The sequence below is a fragment of the Jaculus jaculus genome, chromosome 5, assembly GCF_020740685.1.
Source record: "Jaculus jaculus isolate mJacJac1 chromosome 5, mJacJac1.mat.Y.cur, whole genome shotgun sequence".
In the NCBI taxonomy this organism is placed as follows: Eukaryota; Metazoa; Chordata; class Mammalia; order Rodentia; family Dipodidae; genus Jaculus; species Jaculus jaculus.
Genome location: NC_059106.1, coordinates 98621096 through 98641604, shown reverse-complemented (window position 1 = coordinate 98641604; position 20509 = coordinate 98621096). Strand labels below are relative to the sequence as shown.

At 41.8% G+C, this 20509-nt stretch overlaps 1 protein-coding gene and 1 pseudogene across 1 annotated transcript in view; both read right to left on the bottom strand.

Annotated features, from left to right (window-relative positions):
• Positions 1–20509, bottom strand: part of Ror1 (receptor tyrosine kinase like orphan receptor 1) — a 401244-nt gene that overhangs the window by 170923 nt on the left and 209812 nt on the right. The gene's annotated exons all lie outside the window — the stretch shown is intronic.
• The window catches only part of LOC123460922, a 42793-nt pseudogene continuing 24768 nt past the window's right edge, over positions 2485–20509 (bottom strand).

The window sequence follows — 20509 nt, the reverse complement described above, 5'->3', positions numbered from 1 at the left end:
TCTAGTTTCAAAGGACAAGCAAAAGGAAACATTTCTGTCACTGCTGTGAAGCACTGTGGAGAACTGACCACTGCAGTGAGTTGCCCCAGTCTGGGAGGGCCACATGGAGGGATCTCATTTGATTATATTAAAGAGAAGCAAAAGTGCAGCGTTTTTTCAAACAGTGATTATAAATAGGGGTATTCACACATGCACACAGTGAAACCAATAATAACGGCTATTCTCACTCAGTGCACTGGCCTCATCCAATAGGATATTTGTTTTAATCTTACTAGATTAATTTTGTGACTATTCTTTTCGACTGGCCATCAATGAGCCAAGGCCATTGTCAGATCTGATGTAAGTATTTTGAATTGTTTCTGAGGGGTCAGTACAGGCACTGGAAATATAGCTGTACCTGCAGTCTTGAGGCAAACTAGGAGGCTGCTACCAGCTTGCGACTTTTCACAAAAATGCAGGCCAGACTTGGATACCAAAAAGTCACTCATATGTGACAAGGGAGGGCTCTTCTTGCCTCCTGAGTTGTCAAATAGCAGCATTTCATGAGGCCTTGCAAGTCAACTGCAGTGAACGGGAACGGCCGAAGCTACTGTGTGCCCTGATGGATAAGGCCTGTCACCTATAAGCTGGGTAACTGGATCTTTCCCTCTGCTCACAGAAGCATGCTCTCCCCACGGAATGCTTGCATCCCTATCAGCCAGGGGTAGCCAAGGTATCTGGGGGATTCCTTATGGGCTGCAGAGTCACTAGGGACTACAAAGAAACCTAGTGTTGTTCTTTGCCTGTCTCTGAGGTCACAGATAGGGTTTCACTAGGAGGACCCTCACTTCTCAGGCCTTGCTGCAAAAGCCTTCTAGATTGTCCTTTCCTGACCTGCTGCTTCAAGGTCTCATTCAGGAAGGAATATCCCTAGCATGTGGGAGAAATTTACTTAAGTTTGACACTATCCAAAAGCCATCAAAGGAAAGATGATAAAAAGAAAATATGTAGTCCCCAATGACATATGACAAATTAGTGGGGAAAAAAGATTCTTACAACTAAAAAAGGCAAAGGGCTAGCCTTCAGAATATAGAAAGAAAAGAATGCAGGCAAGCAGGAAAAAAATGCAAGACTGTACTAAATAAATGGGCTTAGAGGGACGATCTAGAATGGAACTCTAACACCTTAAATACACACAACAGACTAAGCTCACTGGTAAGAAAGGTAAATATTTTTTTCCTCAATTTTTATTAACATTTTCCATGATTATGAAAAATATCCCATGGTAATACCCTTCCTCCCCCCCCTTTCCCCTTTGAAACTCCATTCTCCATCATATCCCCTCCCCATCTCAATCAGTCTCTTTTATTTTGATATCATGATCTTTTCCTCCCCTTATGATGTCTTGTGTAGGCAGTATTAGGCACTGTGATGTCATGGATATCCAGACCATTTTGTGTCTGGAGGAGCACGTTGTAAGGAATCCTACCCTTCCTTTGGCTCTTACATTCTTTCCGCCACCTCTTCTGCATTAGACCCTGAGCCTTGGAAAGGTAAATATTTAAACCCCAATCAGATGTTACTTTTTTCCCCAACCAGATTGGAAATACAAAAATAGTTTGGTGAATCATTTACTCGAGAAGGACATGAAGATACGAGAACTACCATATGGGTACAAATATAAATTGATTCAATTTGGCAGAACCTAAGAACATGTAAAATGTGAAGGATGTGGGACAGCAGGTCCACTTTCAGGAATGTAATTCCACAGATGTGCTCAGACACATATAAAATGATATTAGAATACAATTTTTAGTGTCAGTACTGTCTACAGTAGAAAGTATTGGAAACAATTTATCTAACAAAAGAAAACTGGTTAACTGAGTCCTAGCGACCCAAAAGCCTCAGTGAGACAAGATGTAGCCCTGTATGGATTGGTTTTGGGTGAATCTCAAAAATTATTAGGTTAGAAAACACAAGCATGTATATGAAAAATAACTTGTGTTTATGATTTTGAGTTCTTATATATGCACACTTATGGCAGATACATGGATGTATATTCTTATATGTATAAAATACATTTTGATGAAATATCTATATCTGCATCGGAAATGGGGAGCTGGTAGTGGAACAGGTGGAAGAAGATGACTTACTTTTATTGTATATACTTCTGTATTTTTAGAGTTTTTTACACTGTATATATGCAAAACGGAAGATTTCAAAAAGGTGTTCTCAGTGTCTCTTTATTTAAGGTGTTCTATGTTCCCAAGGAAGAGCAGCAGGAAGGGAACAGATACACGTGCAAAGGTTGGCAAGTGATATTGACCTGAGGTGTAAAAGAGGTAGAAATGTGTAGACAGAAAGTTTCCAGACCCAGGGGGCTGTGAGAATCTCAGGAACTGGTATACATGTGTGTTTGCTTTTAAGTACTTGTTTTTCTATTTTTTTTTTTGACTAAATAAAATTTTATTTTTCCAAATGTACAGTCAGTTGAGTTGAACCTGTTCACATATCCTCACCAGCAGCAGGATATCTCCACCCTAGGTATTTCTGGTGTAAATCACTTGAGTTCTGTGCTTTGAAACCAGTTTGATAAGTCCTTTACTAAGGAGCTCCTGAAGGGCTGCCGTGGCCAGAAAACCACAGATCTTTAGTCTCAGCAGGGGTAATAAGATAATAGATGGGAACTCCTTACAGAGTTTGTAGTAAGTAGCTTTGACAAACAGGACTAGGTTGTTGAACTTGTCCCGAACTTTGCCTTTGGACCACTTCTTTTTGGCCTTGCCTCCAGACTTGTTGACTGGGTCTTTGTCTTTCTTAGGTGACTTCCCCACGTCTTTCTTCTTGTTGTCCCTGAGCAACAAGGTAAAGCTCAGAGAGCCACAGATACCACTGCAGCTTCACTAAGATGTTGGACAAAAAGCAAGTACTCGTTTTTCTATGTAATTCTTTGTGGGTGGGCATGTAGGCCTTAGCCTACAGGCTCCTTGAATAATGTACTGGGGTCTGGAAGAGGAAGAAGACTGCAGTAACAAGTTAGTACAACAATCCTAGTCATGACACTTCATATATCCATCAGAGCTTATAAAGCACATTAAATATTTTCATTAAAATGTGTTCAAGTGTTATTCCTATTTTCTTGGTGACAAAACAAAGGGTTCCAGGGTAATGTGCCAAATGCCAGGAGCCAAATAAGAGTTGAATGCTCCGTGCTTTCCCCTTAAGTACCCGGCCTCTAGTGGAATGACCACTAATTAAAGCCTTTCATAAGGATGTGTTTCTGTGGTCCATCGCTTTCAACACAACTATCCTGACAGAAGTGTGCATAATGTAATTAATTTATTACATAGATGTTTGGTCCACTCTCTGCCATTTAACAAATTATTAATGTATTATAGACTCTTTGACATGTACAGAGGTTGTGTGCTTTCACTAAAGTTTGTATAATAGAAAAAAAAAGTGCATCAAAAAAGTTTTTCTAACAGCCAGGCATGGAGGTGCACGCCTTTAATCCCAGCACTTGGGAGGCAGAGGCAGGAGGATTGCCATGAGTTCAAGGCCACCCTGAGATGACAGAGTTAATTCCAGGTCAGCCTGGACCAGTGTGAGACCCTACCTCGAAAAACCAAAAAAAAAAAGTTTTTCTGAAGGCTATAATACTAAAACATAAAGCCAAGAAATTTGATGATATAGGGTAGATATTACTATTTCTTCTCATTTCCTGCTGTCATATGCTGCACTCCACACTGAAGTATGAAATGAGCTGTCATCAAGCAAAGGAAGCAAGAGAAAGGTTCTTCCCCTTTCCTGACAACCCTGGTGGAATGGTGACTAGGATCTTAGACACCCTTACAAGTTAATAGTGACCTTTGTCCTTGTAAACACATGCCGAGGACCTACTCTCTTCACCTTAAGAAACTCATGGGCATTTACTCCTCTTATTTCCTAACTTCTCTGGGTGGCAGATCAAAAGCAATGCAACAAAAGTGACATCTACACACAGATACACCAGCTTTAGACATGGAAGACAGTTGGGACCAGTTGGGTAGAGAAGCTCTGCCACTTCCTATCATTCTTGCAAAATGGCTGGCTTTCTACACCTCCAGGCACAGTAGTTTCCCCTTATTTGCAGTTTCACTTTCTGAGATTTCTGTTACCTACAGAAACAATGATTTGAAAATACTGAATGGGAAATCCTAAAAAGGAATACTTCATAATTTTCAATAGCACCACTTTCCTAGTAGTGTGATGACTTCTTTTTTTTTTTTTTTTTTGGTTTTTTGAGGTAGGGTCTCACTCTGGTCCAGGCTGACCTGGAATTAATTCTGTCATCTCAGGGTGGCCTTGAACTCATGGCAATCCTCCTACCTCTGCCTCCCGAGTGCTGGGATTAAAGGCATGTGCCACAACGCCCAGCGTGTGATGAGTTCTTAGCACCAGTTCCTTTCACCCTGCTCTGTATGTCTGCACTCTCTCTATATTCCTGACTGCTAAGCACCTAACAGCCATCTTGATTGTCAGACCTTTGCTGCGAACTGGTGTTTAAATGAATTTTGTCTTGTGTTGTAACCAATATAATACTATGTCATAATGCCCAGATTATTTACTTCACTTCATCTCATCAGGTGGGGGTTTTGAAACACAACCTCATGTATAGTAGGGGCTGTTTTAATGTCAGTGTTGGGTATTCATCAAAGGCAGTGTGGCATTACCCCATATGAACATGTGGAAAACAGGCAAATCAGTGACTACTTGGCCTTGACTGAAAAATAAGACCTGCAAGCCAGCATTCTGCATGCCAAACACCTCAGGATAGCTGTGAACTGTACATAGTGTTCTAGGTAGTTAAAGTCATAAAATCCATTTTATAAAGCTCATATATGTCAATTGTAAGTGTGGTGGTTTGATCCAGGTGTCCCCCATTAACTTAGGTGTTCTGAATGCTGGGTTCCCAGCTGATGGAGATTTGGGGATTAATGTCTCCAGAAGGCAGTTTATTGTTGGGGGTGGGTTTATGGCTATTATAGCCAGTGTCCCCTTGCCAGTGTTTAGCACACCCTCCTATTCCTGCAACCCACCTTATGTCTACCCTCTGCTCATGCTATCATCTTCCCCTGCCATTATGCAGCTTCGTCTCAAGTCTGTAAGCCAAAAATAAACCCCCTTTTCCCCCAAAGCTGCTCTTGGTCAGGTAATTTCTGCCAGCAATGTGAACCTGACTACAACAGAAATGTTGGTGCCAAGGAGTACTGTAATTTGCTGCTGGACATCTGACTGTGTGGCTTTGGCCTTTTGGAGCTGATTTTCAAGGGGAACATAGAAGGTTTTGAAACCTTGGCCTAAGAGATGCCTTGCCGTGCTGAAAGTACAGCTTCATGAACTATTCTGGTCAGAATTGAAAGACCTGAATGCAGTAAGAACTAAGGAATGTGAGGTTTGGCTTATGAGTGTAAAAAGTACGTTGCCTGGACTGGGCTAGAAGCAGTTTGTGTGATAGGCTTTCTGTTATGCCTGTGTCCTGAGAAGTTATATAGGGCTGCTTTGCATAGAAACAAACTATTGTGAGCAGAGGGATATGGCAAATAGAAAATGAAATCTTTGGGTTAACTGCTGCCTGTTCAGCTGCAATTGAGAAATTATAACCTTTGAGATTGGGCCAGGTGACCTGCACTGGGGCAAGAGGAAGAATGTAGACTCTTTTGAAGGGGCCTGAGTATTCAAGGAGTGTCCTGTTCTTCAGAGTTTGTTTTATTCTCCCCTGGATTAACAAATTGGTACCATACCTGGTATTGTGGAGCATAAGAAATACAGGAAAGAGAGACTCATTGAGTTTGCAATGTGGTCCTGTGTTTGGAAAATGGCCACAGGCAATGTGAAGCAGGTTTGCTAGATACCTGAATGGAGACCCAATGGAGCCTTGAGGATGAACCATGGCTTGAAGTGGAGACCCAGTGCAGATGCCAAGACCACAAGTTGGCTGCCAAGGAGAGTTTCCGGCCCCAGGTGAAGTCTTTGAGAACAATAGTTGGAGGGGTGGAATTAGAACTCCAGAGACTTGTTGCTGCTTAGGATTATCGGACTTAGGGACTTGCCACTTGCTAAAGTTGTTGGTTTTGGAGCTACAGAGTTTGATGTTTGCCCAGTTGCTTTAAATCTTGTATTAGTTGAATATTCCTTTGCTATTCCCAATGCTATCTTTTGCAGTGTTAATGTTTATTCTGTGCCATTATGGGTTTGGGGGGAATTTTTTGTATTATGGCTCAGTTAAAAGATCTTGGACTATAGGAATGTTTAAACATCACTGGGATTGATAAAAACTATTAAAGTTTGACTGGATGCATTACATTTTATATCATGTATGGTTATCAGTTTATGAGGGCCAGGGGCAGAATGTGGTGGTTTGATTCAGGTGTCCTTCATAAACTTAGGTGTTCTGAATGCTAGGTTCCTAGCTGATGAAGATTTGGGAATTATCACCTCTTGGAGGAAGTGTATTGCTGGGGGTGGGCTTATGGGTATTATAGCCAGTGTCCCCTTGCCAGTGTTTGGCATATTCTCCAGTTCCTGTTGTCCACCTAAGGTTGGCCAGGGGGTGATGTCCACCCTCTGCTCATGCCATCATTTTCCCCTGCTGTCATGGAGCTTCCCCTCAAGTCTGTAAGCCAAAACTAAATCCTTTTTTCCCCAGAAAGTACTCTTTGCTGGGTGATTTCTGCCAGCAATGAGAACCTGACTGCAACAGCAAGTGAATTCAACAATCCTTAGCTAAAAACAGGGCTTTTATTTTACATATAATATTCCCACGTCTTTCAATGATAATAGGCCTATGGTGAAAAGATTCTGATTTCCTTATGAAAATGGCAAGAAAGTAAACCTCCATGCCTTCCTTTTTTTGTTGTATTTTTAAAGACAGGAAGAGAATCTAGCTTTTACCTTTTCTTCCGTAGCATATGACATGCCTGGGAGGGTAATGCATGAGGAACAAGGTTAAGGGGGTAGGAGAAAGCACTTATGAATTATTTTATCCTTGACAAAATTACATTTTCTGATTTTTGTTTTTAAGGGTAAGAAGGTTCACACTAACACTGATAAATCTCTTTTGATGTCAAAGGGTTCATCAAGAAAAGACTTTCAGGTAACAGGCATGTAACAGTAACAGCAACAAATAGAATTCTCCAGTTATTTGGGAACTTTTAGGAGTAGCACTAGTATTTCTAAGGCACTCCATTCACCCTCCTAAGGGCAGCTTTGGAAACTGGCAATGTAGCTTGGCATTGAATAGTCAATGATTACAGGACTGAGTGGGGATGGACAAAACCCTCTCTGGACTTTCATGTCTGAAGACTCAAGTTCAAAGTGCTCCTTAAAGTTGCAGCCAAAATACCCTCCCACCCCAGCCTTTCCTCTGTAGGCAAGTCTTTCACTCAACAATGGAAGAACAGACTCCAAACAATGCCCTCTGTGGGTCCTGTGAAAGTTCTGTGTCTAAGACTACAAACTAGTTTTATTTTAGAAGTGAACTCATGTGTCTACTTAGCACAGGTGGGAGGATCATGAGGAAGATATAGAGAAACAGTCCTGGACCCTTTTAGTGAAGTGATAGTCAAGAGAGAAAAAGTAAAACAGAGAACATGTGAAATACTGGTTCTAAACTGAATAAATGCTAGTGCGCTCTAGACATCTTACATCCTGAGCAATGAGGGGTAGGGGCACAGCAGACCATTGTGGTCAAACACACTCACTAGTATCCACATGACTGTTTCCTGTGGATATCACTGATATGGAGAAATACCAAAGGAATGGAGACAGTAGGATTTCTAGTTAGCCTTAGTCCAGACACTAAGATGAGAATCTAGAGATCATTTCAGAAGTGTTGGGGATGGTAGAGATGTATGTAGCTCAGCTGGCACTACATTTGCCTAGCATGCACAAAGCTCTGCATAAACTAAGTGTAATACCAACATATAGGTGGAGGTAGGTTCATAAATTTAAGGTCATCCTCAGCTACATGTCAAGGTCAAGGTTAGATTGGGGTACCTCAGACCTTGTTTTAAAAAAGGGGGGAGACAAGATAAAGAAGAAAGAAAAAAGAGGGGAGAAGAGAGGAAGGGAGGAGAAAGAAAGGGAAGAAGGGGAGGGAAAGAAAAGAAGAAACTGCTGAAGGAAACCAGTAGAACAGAAGGCTAACAAATGATTGAGGGCTGACATGGGGGAGTACTATTTGTCCCATTGCATTGTAAAGAGCAAAGTTAACATATTGTACCCAAGTGGGTCTTAATTTAACTTAATTTAACTTGAAGAAGATAACCCAACAATCAGCATCTCAAAATAATAGATTCATCAATGAAACCCCAGAATTCCAAAGCAAGCATTCCCTCAGGGCCTCTTTTCAGACACTGAACTGAATATTTTTATATAGATTTTCTCACTTAATCCTGATAATTATATATTAGTATACTAGTTGTTGTCACATTGCTGTTGCAACCACCCGACAACAAGCAACTTAAGGAAGGAAGGGTTTATTTCAGTTTGGGTTACAACCCACCATGGCTGGAGAGGCACGTAGCAGAGTGTGAGGCAGCTGGTCCCATTGCATCCACAATGAGGAAGCAGAGATGAATGCTGCTGCTAAGCTGGCTGTCTCCTGTGTACTCAATCCAAGGTCTCAACTCAAGTTTGAGAAGGCTCAAAAAATGACAAAGTCCAAGAAAACATGAAGCACCACATTATGGCAGGAATTAAATCAAACCTCACAATTACTAACCTAAACATTTTTGCTATTTTTAAAATGTTTAAAATATAGAAAATAAATTTTGACAAGGCTATTGAAAAAGTATATGACTCTTGTACAATGCTAGTGATAATGTAAAAAGGTAGAGCCACTGTGAAAAAGGGTATAGCAGTTCCATAAAAGCATAAATACAATTACCATATGACCTGCAATTCCATTTCTGTAACTGATTTGGGAAACATATACTCAGAAGAAATGAAAGCAGAAACTTGTATATATACACGAATGTTCATAGTGACATTTATGATAGACAAAAGGTAGGTACAACTTAAATATATGTTGGTAGATGACTGTATAAACAAATATCATATATTTACACAGTGTAACATTATTCAGCCTTAAAAAATAAATGAAATCCTAGCATTTAATCCAACTTGAATGAGCCATGAAGACACTAACTGAAAAAAGCCAGTCACAAAAGGACAACATGATCTGACTCCACTATTTGAGGTTCCTAGCTCAGTCAAGTTCATTAGATAAAAAACCAGAATGGTGGTCACCAGGAGTTGGGAGATGGGATTGGGAGTTAACTTTTAATGGAAACAGAGTTTTAGCTTTAGGAAATGAAAAGGTTCTGGAGACAGATGGTGAGGATAGTTGCACAACAGTGCAAACCGTATTTAATGTTCCTAAACTATATGCCTATAAATGGCTAGAATGGTAACTCTTATGTTGTGTATATCTGAAAACTTTTTTAGGGAGTAAGCTTTTCATGGCTGGAAGTGTTTAAGCAGAGGCTAGCTGTCCATCTGTCAGAGACCCTGAGGAAGGGATTACTAGTGGGAAGGGACTGGATTCAATGAACTCTGAGAACCCATCCAACTCTAAATTTGTATGACAAGATAAGCACTTCATCAATTACAGAACTTTGAAAAGAGTCTTTATTTTTTCCATAAAAATACAGACTACCTTTTATCCTGGAGCTTCCCAGCCTGGGCCCTGAGACAGCTGGGTCCTGGAGCTGATTTACAATCAGATTCTCCTGTTGTTTGTAAAGCACATTACCAGAAAACTATTTCCAGCTTCATTTTAATGAGGGCCAATTTGCTACTTTTTTTTTTTTTTTTTGGAGCCTCCTAACTTTCATTGTTACAGAAAAGATATAAGAGAAGAAACAGGTCTTGCAGTTCAAAAATTAATGAAGGCCCTGAAATAATTATGCCTTAAATATACAGAGGTTACCTTAATGTAAATAGACTGTATTTCACAGCAAATCTTCTTAGAACAAGGGACCCATTTCAGCATGGCAGAGCAGGCAATGGAGTGGGGCTATCATCTGTAGTCTGTACTCAATGTGAGATTTTACTTCCGTTGACATTGACTAATGCACAAATAGCCTGGCTTAGCAGATTTGGAAAACACTAGGTCACAGTGTGAAATATATGCTAATATAGCACAATTTATATAAAAATAGGGGAATGTAAATAGCTAACTGAAGCCAGAGGTAGTGGCTCCAGCCAAATGTGACCAGGGAACACTGAAAATGCAAAGAGAATGTTGTTCTCATGAAAACCTCCAGGAACACTACCTCAGGTTTTCTTCCAGCTTGAATAAAATGATAAATTAAAGCTGAGTTTCTGCTGCTCTCTACAAGCATGTGCACCTCTGCATTACTGATCAGAACAACATGTCAAACTCATCTAAGTTAAAAGTCAGTATAATACACAGTCTCCACGGTTGAGGAGCCCACAGTCCAGTGCCAATAAGCTGAGTGCACACAGCCCCAGAGAAAAGGCAGTATGGCTGGCTGGTGGGCAGTACAGAAAAACCACAATGAATGTGGTTAGGAGCAAGGGCTATGCAGTGCCCATGGGTCAGGCATAAGAATGTGGCCACACTCATTATCACATTTAACACTCATGATGTGGGTTAAAGAACCAGAAAGGCATAGGACACAATTCAGTCGTTAATAAATTCCACTCAAATTATTTCATAGGAAAACTAAGGTTGTGCCAGCTATGAGCCATTCCTAGAATTAGGCAGTTTCTAGGATCTTTTACAGGATCTGACTGCTTGGAACTGTAACAACATTCAAGGCAAAAGAAGACAGGCAGACAGTACTGACAAACCATTAATGGGTTCTAGGTCACTGAGGCAGAAACTCCCCAATGGAAGGAGGACAGGGGAAGTTGAAAATGATTGTTTATCAGCTGTTGTGTTTGGGGATCCTCTGATGCTTCCTTTCTGTGTCACAACTCACCCATGCTGAGGCTGAATTACAGCTCCTGCTTGGAGCCCTGTCATTTCTCACTTCTCTATGAGGATGCATGCTCATTCTCTTGTCCATGCTTTGTTATCCAAATGAGAACAGGGGTCATGTCTATCTATCTTCTTCACTACTGCAATCTCAGTGCAAGGCTAACAGCTGATTCTGAATGAATGCTACTTCAGTGTAACAATACAAGAAATATGGAAAGTCGGGGCTAGACAGATGTCTTGGTGGTTAAGAGCACTTCCTATGCAGGTATAAGGGCCTATGGTGCCTGAGACTGCTAAAGATAGAATCCCAGCTCCCACATGAACATCTGGGTGTGGCCACACACATCTACAATTCCAGTAGGGAGCAGAGGGGTGGCAAATTGCTGGGGCTCATGAAATACAAATAGCAAGCTCCAGAATTAGTAAGAGACTCTGTCTCAAGGAATAACAGGTGAACTAATAATGGAGGGGCCACACATGTGTTCATCTGGCCACCCCACATACATGCACGGGGCCATGTATCAGCACATATGCCTGTATACAACACACACACACACACACACACACACACACACACACACACACACACAATCAAAGAAAGACATACATGTCATAAAGGAGGGAAGTAGAGAACAAATTGCCCGCTTGTCTTTCATCCCTTCAAACAGACATCATCCCTTCCACTGAACTATAAAGAACCGAACAACAATCTTTACACACTTGTTCAAAATTTATCTGTTTCTAAACATTTTCCTCAACTAGCCTTTCAAAATTCCACAGGCAGGGACTGGGTCTGTAGAAGCAATGATTAACTGTTGGATAGTAAGTAAGAAATGATTGAATGAACCTTTTTTAAAGCCTAACAAAATCCCACTAAAAAGAAACACACAGGTAGTAAGTGGTAACTAGGAGGTTCACCCCCACCCCCAACAAAGGTATGGGCTCCTAGGACTCAGATTTGGCAGTTAAGTAAATAAACATCTGATACCATAGAGGCAAAGGCACGACACTATGGTTTTGGTGAGCTGACTCTGAAGAATGAATGCCACAGTACTCTTGGTTCTTATGAAAGCTGAAAATGTCTTTACTCAGAAGCTGTTGACATGTACTTCTCACAGGCTAACTTAAAAGATTTCCCACGCTTCACTGACTAGGTCCAAAAAATTGACAGGAGAAAAAGGGGTGGAAGGAGGCAGAGGAATAAGAAACTACTCAGAGGACAGAGTGGAGAACAATATGATCCAAAAAGCTTTAGTAGTAATCACCTCAGGGTTCACCATATCCTGGTATGCTGCATATGCCAGCACTTTCTTGTGCCTCAGTAATGAGCACACAGGATTGTGAGAGCATAGCCCTCCCCAGGGGTGTAGGCTCCATTAAGATCGATTTCTAGGGACCAAGGAGATAGCTCAGTCAGTAAAGTGCTTGCCATACAAGCATGCAGACTTGAGTTCAATCCCCAAAATCCACATAAGAAACTGGGTGTGGCAGTGCATGTGTACAATCCCAACACTGGAGAGAGAGAAAAAAAAAAAATCAGGCTGATTCCTGATGCTCACTCGCCAGCCAGTCTATCCTATTTGGTGAGCTCCAAGCCAATAAGAGACCCTGACTCAAAACAAAACAAAAAAGATGGACAGCCCCTGAAGAACAGCATTTGTAGCCTATGACCTCCACATGCATGTATGCGCGCGCGCACACACAACACACACACACAAACAGAATGACTTTCATTAAATAGCAGGGCATTTGTAATGAAATGAGGAATACTTCGATTAGATGGAAAATTCACTTAGAACAGTTAATGAGCTAACATGCCAGAAAAATAGTATGTTGCTATAGAAACCAAAGAGAATTTATATTTTTAATCTATCTATTTTTAGCTATTCAACACATGGAAAAAGACCAAAAATAACAGAAAAATGAAAATACACATGATGTCAGGATCTTAAATGCAATTCCAGGAGATGCTGCATTCCCATGCACCCCCAAGCCACCTTCTCAGTGCAGTGAGCCCACCAAGGGCTCTGCATAAGCACAATAAACCAACACAAATTCAACCAGAGCCCCACCATGCACATCTGAAAGCATTTACAGGACTAAATCCAATGTGGCATTAGGCAAAGACAATTCTCTGAGGACACCAAATACCCTCTTTTGCATGGTACACTTCCAAGAATGGGCAAAATGCAAGCAGTAAATGTGATGGGCTGTGGTTGGAGGAGATAGATATTTAATTGTGGGAAGGCGTTATGCAGGCCCAGATATTTGTTAATGAATTATCATACAAAAATGTGAGGTTCTTGGGGAAGGAAAATGTGGTAGTTTGAATAGATGGTTCCCAATATAGTCAGGTTCCGCCCCCCCCCCCCCCCCCGAGGTAGGCTCTCACTCTAGCTCAAGCTGACCTGGAATTCACTATGTAGTCTTAGGGTGGCCTCGAACTCACAGCGATCCTCCTACCTCTGACTCCCGAGTGCTGGGATTAAAGGTGTGCACCACCATGCCCAGCTATATTCAGTTTTTTATTAGTCTATAGCCACCTGGCTGGAGGTGATATCACTGGGCATATCTTAAGGTGTGGTGGTGGTCTTCAAATATCAATCTAAAGATATGCAAAGTGTGCCTAGCTGGAGTTCCTGAAGTGTGCTGTGCTGTGGCTTTTGGCTGTGCTTTTCTCTGTGTGTTTGGTTCTGTGAAAGCAGATCGGCTTCTTCTACCATTATGGAGCTTCCCCTGGATCTGTAACCTTCAATAAATCCCTTCCTCCATAACTGAGCCTGGTTTGGAAGTTCATCTCAGCGAACCTGAATCTGTCTGCTACAGGTAAGGACCTCTTGGGAGAAAATACCAATATCCTCAATCACTCTCCATTCTGCCACGCTTGTTCACTCTGCCTTACTTAGAGCCACCCTGTCCCAGGAATTAAGCTAGAGAATTCCATATAGATGATTTTATTTCTGTGCCAAAGTTTAGGATAGCATACTTCAATGTGTCTCCATGAGCTATAAGGGAGCATATGCATACACACTTGAAATATATTAGTAAAATCTACTTAGAAAGGGTTATGTGGGCCTTGCTAAAAGAAAGGATGGAAAGAATGTTTGGTAATTAAGTTTGTAAGCCACAGGTGTGGGGTAGTTGTCTTTCTGCATCATATTTGATCATTAAAATGGGCTAGCAAGGAAGCATCACTTAGTAAATATGGAAATGGTTGTTCTGAGAATTAACTTCAACCCCAAATCATGCAGCCACTTGATGACAGAGCCAAAGTTTAGAACCAGGTTTGGTAGACTCTGTGACAGCCATACTGCCACTCTGACATTGGGGAAAGACAGCATGTCCTTTGCAGCAAGAGGGGTTTAAAGAGAGCATTAACACTACAGCTTGGGTAATATCACCCTCAGCCAGCCCAGTGGGAAATTGCCTCCTTCTTAAGGATTGTACAATACCAGCTCTATATCCTACCATGATAAATATTTCTTTTAAAGCTGGTTCAAAGTACCTAGAAGATGAATTCCAAGTGGGTCCAGTAACCACTGATTAGTTCTAGAAGCCCGGAAGGTGTAGACAACCAGTCTCGTATCTCCAAGGCACTGCTTCCAAAGGGCCTCCCTTCCCCTTGGTGCTCATCTCTTAGCAAAGAAGTCTGTGCTTAGGATTTCAACATTTGACCCAAGAACAGAGGATGTGAAACTAGCCACTAGGCTTTGGAAGTTTGGGGAAATAGTAAAGAAAAAAGTTTTGAGATAAACTTAAATTATCACAGTCCTCTGAGCCTAGATTTCCCTACCTGTAAAATGGATGGGGTGACAACATCTCCTATTCTTTTAAACTTTTTTTGTGGACTACTCCCATAATTGCAATAAACCATGATAATGTTATCCCTTCTGTTTTTGTGATGATCATAGAGATGAGTATTAACAGTTCAGAGCACAGAAATTGCATAAGGGAGGGTAAGTTTAGAATCATCACTCAATGCTTGTGTTATCTGAGATTTTTTTTTTTTGGTTTTTCAAGGTAGGCTTTCCTTCTGGCCCAGGCTGACCTGGAATTAACTATGTAGCCTCAGGGTAGCCTCGAACTCATAGTGATTATCCTACCTCTCTGCACCACCACACCGGTCTCTGAGAATATTTTGTGTACGAAACAGGAGGTAATTTTTACTAAGTGCTTGTTCTATGACAGGCTCAGTTTCAATGACGCATCAGATAATCTCAACAGCCTTACAAGGCAGATGCTATTTTAATTTTATTCCCATTTTACCAATAAGAAAACTGGGACAGAAAGATTAAGCAATTTTCCTATGTTGTAGCTGGAAAACCAGGAGTCCACTTAGATAGCCAGCACTTTCCACATTATTCTGTTGGTAATTACTGTCATCATTTAAAATTATTATTATACCTCTCGCTAGTAACAAAAGGATCCCCATTCACTACCTTAAAAGTAGCTCCTGGGAAGAGTCTTAACTTATCAAAAGTGTGTTTTTCTTTTTTTTTATGAGAGAGAGAGAATTTGCACATCAGGTCCTGCAGCCACTGTAATTGACCTCCAGACTCATGTGCCACCTTGTGCACATTGCATACTTGCATCACCTTATGTGTTTGGCTTATGTGGGATCTGAAGAGTTGAACATAGGTCCTTGGGCTTCACAGGCAAGTGCCTTAACTGCTAAGCCATCTCTCCAGCCCAGAAGTGTGTCTTTTCTATTCCCAGAGTCTATGAAAGGACATTTCATTCTTTGACACTAAATGTGGCCCCTTCAGCTTAACTTACTGGCCGTTTCTTGAGCTTGCTCCAAGTGTGCTGAGCCTACACAGAAAACAAAACCTTCCTAATGGCTTGGGTTTTGTGGACTTAATAAACATTCTTGCAATGATAAAAGGATCACATGCGGTGTTATCTTATTGAATAATGGTCTGGTATGTCTTCTCTTAAATGAAATGTTTGAGCAGTGTTTTTGTAGGCCGGTGATGCATTAGAATAATATCATATATTTATATAGTGCTTTGCAATTTTCAAAGTGCTTTCCCAATTACTGTCTATTTGATCCTCGCCGCAGGCTTGCAAAGCAAGCTCCGTGACCGCTATTACAATCCCCGTTTTATAGGCAATGTGGTCGAGTAGAAAGCATCTCCAGTTTTGAAGGAAAACAGAATAGAGTTCTGCTCCCTGCTCCTCGATATTCAAGCTGGTGACTGTAAGCTAGCTTCTTTGCCTTTCATGACTTCATTTTCTTGATGGGCCAAGGAGGACAGTAATGGAAGTTATTCAAAGATCAATAGAGATGATCTGTCACAAATAATAGAATGGTGCTTGTCACCAGTTATTGGTTTTGTCATTTTATTTCATTAGTCAATTACTGATTTTATGGTTTATTTTATAGTTCTAGTTTTGTTGGCCACCAAGACAAAATCCTTACAAAGAGAAAATCAAAAGGGAGGCACTGGGAGTGAAATACTGAGACCAACACAGGCGAAGTTGGTTTTATTCACTCTGGGGCACAGGTTGCAAAGGAAAAGAGGGAGAAGGATGCCTAAAAGGGATGGGTAATCAGGGGGTTCAGAGCAGGGAAATGAGCATGGAGTCTCTTGACAGCCCAGGAGCCCCCACTTCTCCACACCAGAGACATTTGTTCTCTAAGAGAAACCTAACCCTGCTGGCCAGCATCAGCCCTACAAGTCATCCACATGGTTTTCCACTCCTGTGGACCAGGAGAACCTCCCAGTGTGGCTGGAAATTCCTGGGGCACTGTGCTTTCAAGACATGACTAGGGGCCAGTGTCAGCTCTGACTGCAAGATCTACCTCCAACATGCTGGAGCACCTTTCTTAATCCGTTCAGAAGATGACCCAGAACCTTGCTCCAGATGAAAAGAGAAGACTCAACCCCAACAAGAAAGCACTGCCTTTAAGAAAGCACTTTTGTCTGGGCTGGGACCTCAACCTCCCCATGACTCACTGCAGAGGAGGGCACTGGAGTGCGAGAGAATGCCATGAGTACAGGGCCACTGCAAAGAAGGCTGCTATGGCTGACATCTTAAACATTCTGCTATAAGCTTGGTCACCATGCTGTAGCACCATGGGGGGGGGGGGATCCGACTCTTAGAAGGTGGGGCCTAGTGGAAAGGAGTGAGGTCATCAGGGAAGGACCCTTGCTGGAGATACAGGGACCCTACTCCTGTTCCACTGCTTCCTGGCCACTATGAGGGGGCAGCTCTGCTCCACTGCCTGCTGCCTTCCCTGAAGTTCACAGGCCCAGAAACAGAAACACCAACTGGCCACAGACCGAAACCTCTGAAATAAGCCCAAGCAAGCCTTTCCTCCTTATACTTATCTCCAACATTTTGTCACAGTGATAGAAAGCTGATTACCATAGAGGCTGCCAGACCAAAGTCATCTTCTAGCTCCATGCAAGGCCAAGCTGCTCCAACTATTGGACTTCTGTCATCCCACTGAAAGACACATTTTAAGGATGATTGGAGACCATGCAGTTAACCTTCAGCCTCATACGTAAATAAATGGAGGATGTAGATGATCCTGTTAATATCACAGGCTGAAAGTTCCTGATCTGGAACATTTGGGACCAGAAGTGTTTAAGATTTCCAATTTGTTATACTTACAAATACATCCGGAATTATTTTGGGTACAGACCCAAGTCAACAGAGGAAACAGTTATATTTCATGTATATCTCACATACAGCCTGGAAGCACTTTCATACAATATTTTTAGCATACCATTGTTTTACTCATGACTCATCACATTAGGTTCAGATGTGGAATTTCCTACTGTGGGATCATGTCAGTAATCACACAATTTAGAATTTTAAAACATCTTGGATTTCAAATTTTCAGATTAGGGCTGCTCAACCATGCTACTATTAATTACATCAAATAGGTTCAAGTTTCTCCAATCTGGTAGAATAAATGATCTAAAAAAATGTATATTTTTTATTTTCTAATAATTCCCATCATCTGTCAGGCCTATGATCCTAACTACATGGGAAACTGAGGCAAGAAGATGTGAATTCAAAGCCTGCTAGGGCTACAGAGCAAATTCAAGGCCCTGACAAAGATAAAAGGAAAAGGGAGCTAGAGTTAGTAGAGCCATGCTAATCACTAGGTCAATTCCCAGTGCTGAAACACACATGCACAGAATCTACGTCTGTGCCCCTGGTATGATCAGCTCTCCGACTCACCCCACCTTTGTGTATTGCTGTGAGCTGTACCCATCACTGGAGTTTCATGGAAAGTCAGCCTGGGAACACAGGTGGCACCCCAGCCTCAGAGATATACATCCTCCTGTCACTACCACAGAGCTCCTGTGAGCAAAACTCCCACCCCTTCCCAGCAGCCAAGGCCCTCCTCCATCCCCTCTAGCTAAACCCAAGTCAATTTTATAAGCTAGCCAAAGGCTTGCTGAGGCCCAGACATTAAAGCAATATGGAGGGCAGGAGAGGGCTAGGTCTACTGAGGCCCCACATGACAATTCCCTTGGTGGCTACCAAATGATGTCACTTACAGAGGATTTGGATTGCCCTAGGTATTAGGTCACTCATACTTTCCTTAAGTACTCCAACTCAGAAAGTGAGCATGCATATTTGAAGAAGTCCTTCCTTTGTTACCAAGCAAGAAAGTAAAACCAGCACAGGCATTAAAATACTGTGCCTTATGGGTCAGAGAGCTCAGAGTTAGGGTGCCTGCAGTAAACCTGAAGGGAAGGTAATAAGTTAAGAATGCTCTCTGCAGGGGCTAGACAGATGGCTCAGTGGTTAAAAGTATTTGCTTGCAAAGTCTGAAAAATGACCCAGGTTCTATTCCCCAGTGCCCATATAAAACTGGATGCACTAAGTGGCACACGTATCTGGAGTTCATTTGCAGTGGCAGGAAGTCCTGAATCACCTATACTCTTTCTGTCTGTTTCTCTCTGTATGTCTCTCTTCCTCTCTCAAATAAATATATATATAAATTAAAAAAAAACTATTCCCCACAGACCTTTCATTTTCTCATGGTGTCTCACACTGCCACTCACAAACTACCATAGGCTCGTCACATCCCTCAGGGCTTAGTTGTCTTGTCACACAGCAGATAAGGGGATTCTGACTCCAATTTTTCTTTTCTTCTTAAAGTTAGATCTTTGTAACAAAGGGCTGATCTAATCATTCACCTCTATTCTATTTCATGGTCTGAGAGACCCCTCTCTTCTTAATCTGTTTTTCTACTTACTATCTTTAATCCACATTCCTCCCCCCACCACAGGGAGCTATTTTAGTGTTCAATGTACAGGGTCTGTTCTCACGTACTCTCTAGCATGTGGCCCATGCTCTTCCCTGTGTGTGGTAGAACTGTGTTTGCAGGCATTCCTTCCTGACCCTTGTTGCACAGTGCTGCGTGTTGAGATCCACTCATGCTGTGCTAAGCCCATACACTTCACAACCTTCAACTGCCCATGAAGCTGATCTCTACAGACACATCACACACAGCTCCAGGTCCACTGACATCCAGTCAGATTTGACCAATGGCAGACACCGACAAAGAGACCAAAGAGAAAATGTGCAAGCTTCCATTCCTCCTGCCTGGTGCAACTAAGGATTTGGCATAAGGCTCAGTTTGTTATGGCCCTGGATTCTGCTACAATACCCCTTCTCTGTGGCTCTATTTACAATGGAGTCCAAGCACATGTCTCTCTTTTCCCTTATCTATCAGTCAAGGGAGTCCCTATGTGCCTCTCTGACCCTGCTAGTCCCCTGACCTTGTCCACCACTCACAGCAGTTCCATCACTGAAGGTGCTGCAGTTGAACTCTTTAGCCCATATCATCATCGTTTTTCCTGTTAGGACACTTATCTGATACAATACCATAGGATCTGTATCCGTTACAATTTACCAATATGGTCTCACAGGAACCATGTGAAAGTTAATTTTATATGTCCACTTGGCTGGGTTACAGTGCTCAAATGTTTTTGGATTTGATTAAAATAGGTAGATTTTAAGTAGAGAAGACTGCCCTTACAAGGTAGGTGGTCCTCATCCAATCAGTTTATAGGACAAAAACTGGCTTCCCCGAAGGAGGGGTGGGACAATTCTGTCAGCAGACCATCTTCAACTTGGCTCTTCCTTTGTCTACAGCCTGAAAGCCAACCCTGCAGATTTGAGACTTGCCAGCCCTCATAACTGTGTGAGCCAATTCCTTGTAATGAATACCTTTCTTTCTTTCTTTCTTTCTTTCTTTCTTTCTTTCTTTCTTTCTTTCTCTCTCTCTCTCTCTTTCTCTCTCTCTCTCTCTCTCTCTCTCTCTCTCTCTCTCTCTCTCTCTCTCTCACACACACACACACACACACACAATATGTTTTATCTCTCTGGAGAACCTTGACCAGTACAAATGGGTATCCAGATTGTTTCCAACTCCCAATTACCACCCACAAATGCAATAAGAAGCATACATACATGTTCACTTAGGGGACCATTTTCTTTGGTTTATATACCCAGAAGTAAAATACCTGGATAAAACCAAATTTCAGTGCTTAAATCAATGTTTCAACA